The sequence below is a fragment of the Miniopterus schreibersii genome (genome assembly GCF_964146895.1).
Source record: "Miniopterus schreibersii genome assembly, chromosome: 4".
NCBI classification, from domain to species: Eukaryota; Metazoa; Chordata; class Mammalia; order Chiroptera; family Miniopteridae; genus Miniopterus; species Miniopterus schreibersii.
The window spans coordinates 28667341-28679721 of NC_138105.1; the positions used below are offsets into that span (position 1 = coordinate 28667341).

At 49.6% G+C, this 12381-nt stretch overlaps 1 protein-coding gene across 2 annotated transcripts in view; it reads right to left on the reverse strand.

Annotated features, from left to right (window-relative positions):
* The window catches only part of COL23A1 (collagen type XXIII alpha 1 chain), a 306121-nt gene that overhangs the window by 60211 nt on the left and 233529 nt on the right, over positions 1-12381 (reverse strand). The gene's annotated exons all lie outside the window — the stretch shown is intronic.

The following is a 12381-nucleotide window of genomic DNA, read 5'->3' on the forward strand; positions in this document are numbered from 1 at the left end:
CCCTCCTTCCCTCCTTCCCTCCTTCCCTCCTTCCCTCCCACCCTCCCTCCCTCCCTCCCTCCCTCCCTCCCTCCCTCCCTCCCTCCCTCCTTCCTTTAAGGTTTTTATTGCTTTCAGAGAGGGGGGGAGAGATAAAAACATCGATAGGGCTGCCTCCCGTAACCCCCTCACTGGGGATAGAGCCAGAAACCTGGGCAAGTGCCCTGACAGGGAATCCAACTGGCGACCTCCTGGTGCACAGGACAACTCTCAACCAACTTAGCCACACGGGCTGGGCTCTTCCTTTTTCTCAGGTGCCAGGGGATAGGTGTGCCGAAGAGAAGATGCATGTTCTAGATTGCAATGAAATGGCACTTTATACGTCTCTCTCCATCCCGCCTGCCCCCTGCATGCCATGCGCCCGGGTAGGCCCTGATGAGGTAGGTGGACAGACTGTGGCTGTATTACTAGGCACTGCCCTTTCCTGTAAAGGTCGCCCCCCCCCCCCCGCCCAAATTCCCAGAACAACCACTGAGGAGAGACATGAATCAAGTCTGAGACAGGATGGTTGTGTGTGTTTCCCTGTTTGCCTCCTTCCATTTTTACGGGTGTTCCTTGTGTGCCCCTGATCCAGGGCAGGAAAGCAAAGCAACCCAGGTCAGCTGGTCAGCGGCACTTTGTTAAGGGGGAATCCTGGATGGGGAGGAGGGGGGGCCTCGGAGAAAAGGAGAGAGAGAGACACCTTTGCAGGCCAGGGTGAGGTGAGAATGACTTTCTGGCCAGCATTGGGGGCTTGAGATCAGGATGGTGAGACAAAATTTAAAAAAATGCTATTTCTCGCACCCCTGTGTTTGCAATTTAAAAAAAGTTATTGTGGTCAGGAACACAAAACATAAAATATACCATCTTAAACCATTTTTAAGAGTACGGTACATTAGTGTTAACATATGTCCAATGCTGTGCAACAGGTCTCTAGAAGTTTTCATCTTGCAAAATTAGAAACTCTTTATTCATGAAAAACCTCCCTCTTCCCTCTCCCCCAGCCCTCCAGAAACCATCATCCTACCTTGGGTTTCTAAGACTTTGCCTATTTTAGGTATTTCAGATAAGTGGAATCTTGCAGTATTTGTCCTTTCGTGACTGGCTTATTTCACTTAGTACAAAGTACTCAAGGTTCATTCATGTTGTTGAAGTGATCATTTCCATCTTTTTTAAGGCTGAATAAGTATTCCACTGTATGTATACACCACACATTCTTCATCCATTCATCCCATTTGGTGATGGATGCTGATTTGCTTCCACCTCTTGGCTATTGTGAATAGTGCTGTAAACACGGGGAACAAGTATCTCTTCAAGATCCTGTTTTTAACTCTTTTGTTGGATCAATACCCACAAGTGGGATTGCTGGATCATATGGCAATTCTATTTTTAATGTTTTGAGGCACGTCCATACTCTTTTCTATAGCGGCTGCACCATTCTGCATTCCCACAAACAGTGAACAAGGGTTTCAATTTCTCCACTTCCTCGCCAGCATCTGTTATTTTCTGTTTGTTTCTTTTGGAAAGTGGCCATCCTAATGGATGTGAGGCAATATCTCATTGTGGTTTTAAGTTGTATTTCCCTAATAATTAGTGATAGTAACCATTTTTTCATATACCTGTTGGCCATTTATATATCTTCTTTGGAGAAATGTCTATTCAAGTCTTTTGCCCATTTTTTAATTGGATTTTTTGTTTTGTTGTTGTTGAGCATGTAGGAGTTCTTTATATATTCTGGACATTAATATTAACCCTTAATCAGGTATATGGTTTGCAAATATTTTCTCTTATTCTGTAGGTTACATTTTCATTCTGTTGTTTCCTTTGCTGTGCAGAAGTTCTATTTTTTATTTTTTAAATCCCCACCCAAGGACATGCTTAGAGAGAGGGAAGGAGAGAAAGAGAGATATGTTATGTGCCCCAATCGAGGATTGAACTGGCACAGGACAACACTCAACCAACTAAGCCATACTGGTGAGGGCAAGGCCAAGGTCTTTTTATCCCAGGATGTGCCCACAGCTTCCCTCAGCCTTCAGGTCAGGTCCTTCTCCTGGGCTCTGGAGGCACCTTTATCTGACCCTCTTTCTAGAACTCTGGGAGGAGAGTTGGGGTTGAGTGGTTCAAATCCTCCAGACCTTTAGCCTGGAGCTCCCTGAGGTTGCCCAGGCCCCAGGGCCATTGTGGGGGTGCAACTGAGTGGAGAAGTCAGGGGAGGTCCCTGGATTTGAGCTTCCAGGACCAGATCATTAAAACATCTCTCCCAAGTGCAAATTAAAACCACAGTCAGATATCATCTGTCAGAATGGCTATCATCAATAAATCAATAAACAATTGTTGGTGAGGACATGGAGAAAAGGGAACCCTCATGCATTTTTCGTGGGATTGTAAATTGATGCAGCCACTATGGAAAACAGTATGGAAGTTCCTAAAAAAATTAAAAATAGAACTACCATATGACCCAGCAATTCCATTTATTTGAAAAAACCCAAACCACTAATTTGAAAAGATAAGCGCATCCCCAAGTTCACTGCAACATTTACAATAGCCAAGATATGGAAGCAAACCAAATGTGGATCTATAGATAAATGGATAAAGAAGATATGGTACATACATACAATGGAATATTACTCAGTCATAGAAAAGGATGAAATCTTACCATTTGTGACAACATGGATGGACCTAGAGGGTATTACACCAAGTGAAATAAGTCAGACAGAGAAAGACAAATATCGTTTGATTTCACTTATATGGGAAATTTAAAAAACAAACAAAACAGAAACAACCTCATAGATACAGAGAACAAACTGATGGTTGCCAAATGGGAGGAAGGTTGGGGTCTGGGTGAAAAAGGTGAAGGAATTAAGTAGTACAAATTGGCAGTTACAAAACAGTCATGGGGACGTAAAGCACGGCACAGGGAATATCAGCAATAATATTGTAATAACTATGTATAGTGCCACATTGGTACTAGACTTATTGGGGTGATCACTTCGTTAGTCACATAAGTGGCTAATCATTATGCTGTACCCATGAAGCTAATATACTGTATGTCAACTGTAATTAGAAAAAGATTAAAAAAATTTTCCCCCCAGATAATTTTGTTTTATAAGTATCAGACAACCTGGGGGCTGGAGTGATCTCCTTGCTCATTTCCAGCCTGGCCTAACAAAGCCCTCTGGTCAGAGGACGGCGTCTGGTCCTGTGCACACCTCTGGGTGGGCCCAGGGAACATGGTGTTCTTGGGGGGGCACTGACTCCCCAAGAGGCTGGCCAGCTAGTAGGCTGCTTGGGCTGGGCCAGCACTGTGAGCCATGTTGTCTTCTGGGAATTAAAACCACAGCCCCTTGCTCAGCAAATACAGCTAATTCCAAAGGGTTTTATGTCCCATCCTTATGTCCCACAGGATCATCCTCCATCACCCAATATACTGCAGGGAGCCCGATGGTCCTGAGCCCCAACGTTTGAGGGAAAGTCCCAAAGCAGTTTGGAAAAGCAATGCCACAGGCTGTTGCGTTGTAGAGCAAATATTTATTTAGAACCAGGATGGTTGTCCAGGCTGGTGTCAGATGCCTACTGCCCAAATGACCCGATGACCAAACCCGGTGAGCCTGCTTTGACATTGTCTCATTCAGTGACCAAATGAACAGAGCCCATGGCTGGGTGGTGGGGGGAGGGGAGCTGGCAGGTGGCCCCAACCTCACATTCACAAAGTCTCACACGTGGACACTGATGTTCTCTCGAATGGGTCTGATAGTCTTGGACAGCCACGCAGCCCGACAGTGTTTAATAGAAACAAGAGTTTGGCGGCACTGTTTATTGAGTGTTTACTTTATGCTTGGCAGTGATCTTGATTCCATGTTATTAACTCATAATGTATTCCTCACATCAAACCTATGAGGAAGGCTATTCTTTTCTCTGTTTTATAGATGAAGAAATGGAGGCACAAAGAGATTAACTGATTCTCAAAGTCAGACAGCTGGTAGTGGGTGGGGCCTTGCAGGGTGGACTCTGAGGACCAGCTTCCACACCCCCCGCCTGCCCCCCCCCCCCCCCCCCCCCGGGCCAGGAAGATGCTTGTTGAAGGTGAGTGGTTACAGTAGTCCACCATTGCCCGGCCGGGCGTGGCTCAGTGGTTGAGCATCGACCTAGGATCCAGGAGATCGAGGTTTGATTCCCGGTCAGGGCACATGCCTGGGTTGTGGGCTCGATCTCCAGTCAGGGGCATTCAGGAAGCAGCGGATCAATGACTCTGTCATCACTGATGTTTCAACTCTCTCTCTCCCTCTCCCTTCCTCTCTCTGAAATCAATAAAGATATAGTAAAACAAACAAACAAACAAACAAACAATAGTCCACCATTTCTATAACTACTTCTTGGCATTTTTTTGTTATTTATTTTATTATTTTTAAAATTATATCTTTACTGATTTCAGAGACAGGAAGGAAGAGGGAGAAATAGAAACATCAATGATGAGAGGGAGTCATTGATCGGCTGCCTCCTGCACCCCCCCCACTGGAGGCCCCAATGACTTGTGCCTGCTTCCGACATGCCCTCCTCACACCATCCAAAATGCCTGCACTTTCTGGGCTGGTTCCTCCCCTCAGTCAGTAGGAGCTTTAATAAAGCATTTTTAATGAGATCAAGGGGTCCAGACCCACTACTCACATTGGTGACACACCAGAACCATCTGCCAAGGGTTCTGGAGGGAGGGACTGAGGAGGGGGCAAAGAAAGCCTGGGGAGGGGGTGACTGCTGATATGTACGAAGCTGTGCCGGCCACTCGCTGGGTGCTTCTGCTGTTAAGTGAGAGACTGGCTCCACTAACAGAAGAGAAACTGAGACTTAAAGGTGAGGTGAGCTGTTTTAGTTGAAGAGCAAGTCAGGAGCCAGGAGTGGGTCCCGAGCTGCCAGGGCTCTTGCTGGCACCAACACCGCCCTCCTAAGTGTATCTGTCGGGGGAAATAGACCATGGTGTAGGCACCCGGACTGAAAAGCTGAATGTCTCACCCAGAGGCACCAGCAAGTAGGGCCTGATGGAAGCAGAACACGGTGGAGGGGATGGGGAGGGCGGGTGGTTTTAGAGTCAGAGTGAAAGGCCTCACAGGGCTTTCGGTGAAGGGTGTGTGGGGGGCTGCCGGGGCTTCTATGTCTTAGAGTGAGGACTTCAAGGGACTACTGGAGGGGTCCTTCTGAGTGAAACATAAAAGGCACGTGGGTATGCCGTGTTGGGGCAACCCAGTAACAAAGCATTTCTCAGGCTTGGCAAAGCCCCCTCCCCAGGGCCCTCAACTCAGGCAGCTGACGGGAGGGCTGAGCAAACTCGGTGGAGTGACAAGCCCCTCAGAGGGATCAGAAAGACCAGGGCCCTTTCCTTCCATGGAGCTCAAGGCCATGAGAACAGTTCAGAGGGCTGAAGAGGCCCTGACGGGCCAGCTGGCCTGGTTGGAAGGGGAGGGAGAGGCAGGACTCCAGAAAAGGGAGAGGATCTTCTTGGGCTCTCAGGGGGTGGAGGCTGAGTCAGGTTAACCTGAGTACGTAAGGAGCTGGCGCCCAGGCTAAGACAGGTATTGCATACAAGACCTTGTGTGCCTGACTGCTGATACCTTGAGCAGTTGGTGGGTAGATCCGGGGCACAGGCTGTGTAGCTGGTGTTGGGCAGTCAGCGGTGGGTGCTTGGGGTGACTCTTCAGGGCTCTGTTAGACCCAGATCTGTACTAGTGTGTATCAGCTTCTCTCCGGAGCCCATCATCTCCTGGGATCCTGTTTCTCATTGGAAAACAGGCTCCACAGAGGCACATGGAAACAGCACACTCCAAAGACACCAGGTTCCTCAACTCTCCACTTGCTCAGAGGCCTTAATCACTGACACATGGGCCAGTGGAGCCCTCCGAGCTTAACGAAGGCCAGAATTTATTGCTTTCAGAGGATGAAAAGCTTTTTCTTTTTTAATTTCTTTTAACTTAAAAACCTTCCATGTGAGCTCTGATTTTCATGAGAATTCCTCATAACCTGCAAGACGACCAGCCCTGCCCCACTCAGAAGGTCCTAGAAAAGGGCAGGTGAGGCCAAGTAGCTGGAGGCCTTGGAGTGTGGCCAGCAGGGTGGGGGTGTGAACTCAGGAAGGACACTCAGGGAAAAGCTGGCTGCTCAGTGTGCACCACCCACTCCAAGGCCACCTGACCCTATGTGTCCTGGACCTTGGACTCCTGGCTCCTCAGAACAGGAGAACAGATCCTCCTCCTGAGGGACAGGCATGTAGCCTCCAGCAGGACCTAGGGTGCTTGAATTTGTGGATCCAGGAAATATGGGGAGTGGGTGGGCACTAGGGTGACTGACCATCCCAGTTTGTCAGGACTGAGGGGTTTCCTGGGAGTTTCAGCGCTAAAATGGCTCAGTCCCAGGCAAACCAGAGGGTTGGCCACTCCAGTGGGCAGCCTGTGAGGAAGAAGACTCTCCACAATGTGCCATTTCTCACCCACTTCCTCCCTGAGCTCCTCCTGTTCCTCAAGCCTGCCAGGCCTAGTCCTACCTCAGGGCCTTTGCACTAACTGCCCCCACAGCCTGGGGCTCTCCTCGCACATGTCTCTGCATGGCGGACTCTTTGTTGTGCTTCACTGACCACCATTTAAAGTGCACTGCCCTCAGGGACACTTGGTCACACTTTCCCGTATAATTTTCTTCCAACCAGTTATCTCCATTAAAATTACCTAGTTTATTTATTTTAGTTGTTTTTTAATATTTATGGTTTCTCTCTCCTCACTAGAATGTGAGCTACCTGAGGACAGGGCTCCTACCTGCTGGGTTACAGCTGCAGCCTTCAACTGAGGCCTGGCACACTGGTGCTAAACAAAGGGTCAGAGCACGAATGATCTCTGTGCTGGCTGGGGGAGGGTCCCGAGGCGCTGGGACCCTCAGGACAGGCCGCAGGAAGGGCACAGGGCCTTCTGAATTGGGAGAAGGAGGAAGGAAGTGGGCACTGATGGTACCTGCTGCTGATGGGTGTGCAGCCAGACGCACGCCTGAATTCTCAGTGGATCTGTGAGGCAGGGACACCAGTCCCCCCTGTCACAGAGCGGGAGAGGGGCTGCCCAAGGTGGAGTGGCCTCACTGCCTGGCTCCTCTGTTGCCAGCTGATGGGACTCTGGGTGAGGTCTGAGGCAGCTGCTCAAGCTTCGTGGACCACAGGCCTCTGAGGAGCAGAGAGGCTGAGCGGGAAGATTTGGGGGAGCCCTGCTCCTGATATCCTGGCCTAGGAAGCCCTGCACAGCACCGCCCACCCCCAACCGCATTGACTCCACTCCCAGGAGGCTGCGAGTGAGTCACCCTTTGTTGTTCTTGACCCCCAGGGCCAGCGCTGAGGGCCATGGCTCCACTGGGGACTTTCAGCTGTCAAGAGCTGGCCTGAGTTTCCCCAGCCCTTGTCTGCCATAGGCCAGCTGCTCACACAGGGACTCTGCCGCCTTTCCACTCCCCTGTCCCTGGCGGAGGGCAGTTCCCTGTCCCGCAGCACTGTGGAGCCCTTATGGGGCCCTAAGCGGGGACCCACCCTCCCCACACTCAGCTGGCCAGGCGTGAGCAGGCCCGGGCGCATCGGCAGCCCCTTGTCCCCACCGGGAGGGTGAGCCACTGCAGCCAGCTGGGTTTGGGGCAGCATTCTGTTTTAAACAGCTTTACTGAGATATAATTCACATACCATACAAATTCAATGTTTTTTGGTATATTACATTATATTAAAAAAAATTATTTTCAAAAAATTATGTAAAATATACATAAACCTTAGCATTTAACCATTTCAAATGTGCAGTCGGTGGCATTAAGTACTTTCACAATGCTGTGCAGCCATCACCACCATCCATCACCATAGCTGTTTTCGTCTTGCAAAACTGAAACTCTGTCCCGGTTAGACACTAACTCTCCAGTTCCTTCCCTCAGCACCGGGCAAACACCATCCTCTGTTCTGTCTCTATGAACCAGGTTACTCTAGGAACTGCATATAAATGGAATCATATAGTGTTTGTCTTTTTGTGTCTGGCTTATTTCACTTAACCTATGGTCCTCAAGGTTCATTTATGTTGCAGCATATGTCAGAATTTCCTTCCTTTTTAAGACTAAATGACAATCTATCACATGTATATACAACATTTCTTATTACATTATTTTAAAAAATGCTGGTAAATTATATATAACGTAAAATTTGCTGTTTTAACCACTTTTCAGTGTTCGGTGACATTAAGCACATTCACAATGTTGTGCAGCCATCACCACCATCTAGTTTCAAAACTTTCACCCATCCCAGAAAGAAACTTTACCCATTAAGCAATAACTCCCCGTTCTCCCTCCCCAGCCCCTGGTAACCGCCTATCTACATTCTGTGTATGAATTTACCTATTTTAGATGTCTAGATAGTCCTTAAAAGTGGAATCACAGAGTATTTGTCCTTTTGTGTCTGGCTTATTTCACTTAGAATAATGTCTTCAAGGTTCACTCATGCTGTTGCATTATTACAGACTGAATATTTGTGTCCCCCCAGAATGCATATATTGAAATCTCAATCCCCAATGTGATGATATTAGGAGGGAAGGCCTTTGACAAGCAAGTAGGTCATGAGGGTGGGGCACTCCTGAATGGGATTAGTGCCCTTATACAAGGGACCCCAAAGAGCTCCCTTCTGCCCTGTGAGGACACACGGAAAAGAAGGAAGTCTGTGAATCCGAAAGCAGGCTCCCACGTAGACACCAGATCTATCAACGCCTCAACCTTGAACTTCCCAGCCTCCAGAACTGTGAGAAAGAAGTATTTGCTGTTGAAGGCACCCAGTCCATGGTATTTTTGTTAGAGCAGCCTAAATGGACTAAAACAAGAATGCAGCAGAACTTCACTCCTTCTTATGGCTGAATTGTATTCCACTGCATGTGGACACCACACTATTTATTCACTCTGGTGATGGAGACTTGGGCTGCTCCCGCCTTTGCTACTGCTGCAATGAACACTAGTGTGCAAGGATCTCTTTGAGTTCCTCCTTGCAATTTGTCTGGGAATATAGCTAGGAGTTAAATTGTTGGATCACATGGTAACTCTATGTTCAGCTGGGCAGTATTTTTTATTTCTAGCAGAGAAGAGGCATGTCCTGTGCCTGGTGTACCCCTGCGAGAAGCTGGCTTTCCTCTCCCCCTTAGCCTTTCTGGGATCATGGGCCCCACCCTGCTGGGCCATTCCTCCTGAGTGGCTGTGGAAGGGCATAAAACTCAAAAGATTAATTTCATCCTTTGCATCTTTGTAAATAGGACAGACAGAATCCCTACTGTCACAGAGCCTGTTTTCTAAAGTGGAAAGATCGTTTTGTGTACTAGAAGTCCTGCTTCCACCAGTATGGCCCTGAGCAAGCTGTTTCCTGCCGGGGAGCTTCTGCCTCCTCACCTTCAGAATGGAGATGGTGACCCCAGTTCTCGAGGTCTTTTGAGATGAGATGAGATAACACATGATTTTTAACTTCTCAGATCCTCAGTTTCCTTGGTCTCAAATGGGAATTTGAATCCCAACCCCCAGTCTGTCTCTCCTGTAGTCACTCCCGAAACATCCACTGGAGGCCCTGCAGGCACTGAGAACCCCTTGATGGACCAGGCATGGGTCCTGTTTTTGGGTTCTGTGGGCCAGTGACATCTATCCACCGAGGTCCTAACCACACACAGGTGATGGGGTGGAGACTGGCTCATAGCCTGACAGGTTGTGCCACCAGTGGGACCACTCCACAACATGCTGTCCTTGCAAGCTCAGGTGTGTTCATGTCCTTACTGTGCCACCCTCCCTCTGAAAAGACCTTCCCTGTGCCTGAAAACCGGCCTCTCCAGGACCTGCTGGACTGTCCCTTCCTCCCCACAGCTGTCTGAAATGGAAGGAGGCTGGGCAGGGCAGAGGTTTGCTCCCTGGCTGGCTGGGGCTGGAGGATATGGGACAGCATGTGGCACTGCCTGTGGGGAGGCACTGGTGGGTAGGGGCCTGTGGTCTGGGTAGCTGGAAGGGATGTGGGCAGGCCAGTTGTCTGCAGCCATCAGGACTCCCTAGACCCACCTGGCCCGTAGGGCTCCTACCTGTGGAAATATTGGGGACTACCTGGGGCCATCTCCCATCTATTCAGATGCCACAGTCTGGCCAGAGATGCCTGGGTGTCCCCAGACACAAGTGACCCCTTTCTGTCTGTCCCTAGGACCTCTGCCACTCCGGATGGGGTGGGTAGGACTGGCCTGACTCTGGAGGGTGCTTGCTGGGCAGGGGCTTCAGGAGCATTGCCCGGAAAGCTGGGACCCTCTTGCTGAGAGCCTCCTGCTGAGAGCTGCAGCTCCCTTCAGTAAGACCCAGGTCGTGTATACAGCTGGAGGTCAGGCTTCTGCAATGGGGAGGGTCATTCCCAGAGCTAGAATGCTGTGGGAAGCAAGGAAGGTGGCCCGTGCTGGTGAACCTGTCATGTATCAGGCTTTGTGCTGGGGTTGTACAGATGTCTGCTCATTTATTCTGCTTAGCACTCCTGCCAGGGAGGTGGCATCCACCTTACCCTGCAGATGAAGTAAAAGAAGCTCAGAGGGAAGAGACTTGTCCTGTCATGCAGCTGGTGTGGAGCAGAACTGGGATTCAAACCTCACTGTGTCTAATTCCAAAGCACTTGCTTTGTTTTCTTAAAAAGAAAAAGAAATGAGAACTGCCTGGGCTTCTCCCATCTAGTCAGATGCCATCGTCTTGCCAGAGACCCCTGAGTGTCCCCAGACACAAGCAGCTCCTTTCCCATCCTAGGTCCAGCACAGCTGTGTGTGTAGGAGAGGGCTGGGGTTACTCTCCAAAGTGCTGGGGGGTGGAGGGCGTGCTCTGCCACACCCCCAGTTCAGATTCAGTGGGGCTGGAGTGACTGGAGAATTTGCATTGTTATTAAGTTCCCAGGGGATGTGCTGTTGCTGCGGGTCTGGGAAACACTTGAAACCACTTGACTTCCTTTCTTTCGCTCTTTAAATATTATTTTCTTTCTTACAAAATATTTCAAACCTCATGTACTTTACTTGGTGCCAGTTGCCTTGTGTGCTCAGGGGATGGGAGGCTGGAGCCAAGCTGTGAGTTTACAATACCCAGGGACACCAGTTCTGGGTTCATAAATCACCAGAAATTATTTCTACTGCTACTGCCATGAGGACTACTGCGGTGCACACTTACGAAGCACTGACTGTGAGCCAGGTCACGTCAGTCCCAATGTAATTTTCACAGTTACCCTCCATCTCATTTTATCGAGGAGGAAACTGGACCCAGAGTGGGCCAGTCACTGGCTTGAGATCACACAGCATCAAGTAGCAAGGCTGAAGTTTGGCCCATGGTGGTCTGGTGCCAGAGTTCACACTCTGAGCCACAGGCTGTTCTGCCTTAGGATTAGAGGGGATGGAACAGAAGCCCCTCACCAATTACAGTGGAAACTGGTTGAATGGCCTAAACCAAAGTCCTTACTCCCCACACAAACCCATTTCTCCGTCTGAATTCCTGTCTCTGAGAACAGCATCACCGCCCACCCACCTGCCACCTACCAGCCCTCGGACGTGGGGGTGGATCCACCCCAAGCGCACTCCCTGAGCACTGCCTCAAAATATGAGAGGCGCCAGGCTGTCGCCCTACGTGGCTGGCCATGCCTTGGCCCTGTCCCGGTGTTCTAAGTGTACTACTGTGACCCTAAAACAACCCTGTGCAGTGGGTACTATTATCCCCATTTTACAGATATGGAACTACAGCACCAAGAAGTTAACTCACTCCAATCACAGAGTCAGGAAGAGAAAGAACAACCCCTCGGTCCCCACCAGGTACGGCACCGACATCTCTACGCGAACAGACGGTCACAGCCTCCTCCGTCTCTGGCTTCTCAGCTTCCTTCATTCTCTCCCCACAGTCAGGGCAGTCCTGCTGAACCACAAGTTGGATCCTGTACTTTCCTTCAAAGCCACCCACAAGCTCCTCACTGTTCTTAGACACATTCTGATCTCCTTGGTCAAGGCTGACCCAGACTTCCCTCTCTGGCCTGCTCTGCCCACCCCCTATCTGTCTTCCATTCATCACTCCTGGCCCACCTTTTGCCAGAACACCTGGCCCAGGACACACCATTGCCCCTGAGCTGTGTTGCTCATGTCTCTAATGTCCATTCTCCCATTTCTTGCCAAAAAACTCCTACTCAGCTTTCGAGACTCAGCTAAGGCATAATCCCTCCTCTGGGAAGTCTTCCTGGATACCCACTCTTGGGCCATGGATATTTACTTGCTACCAGTACTTGGTGCACTGGGATGGAGCTGTCTGCCCATCGTGAGCCCAGCAAAGCAGGGACCACACGCAATTTGCCTTGGT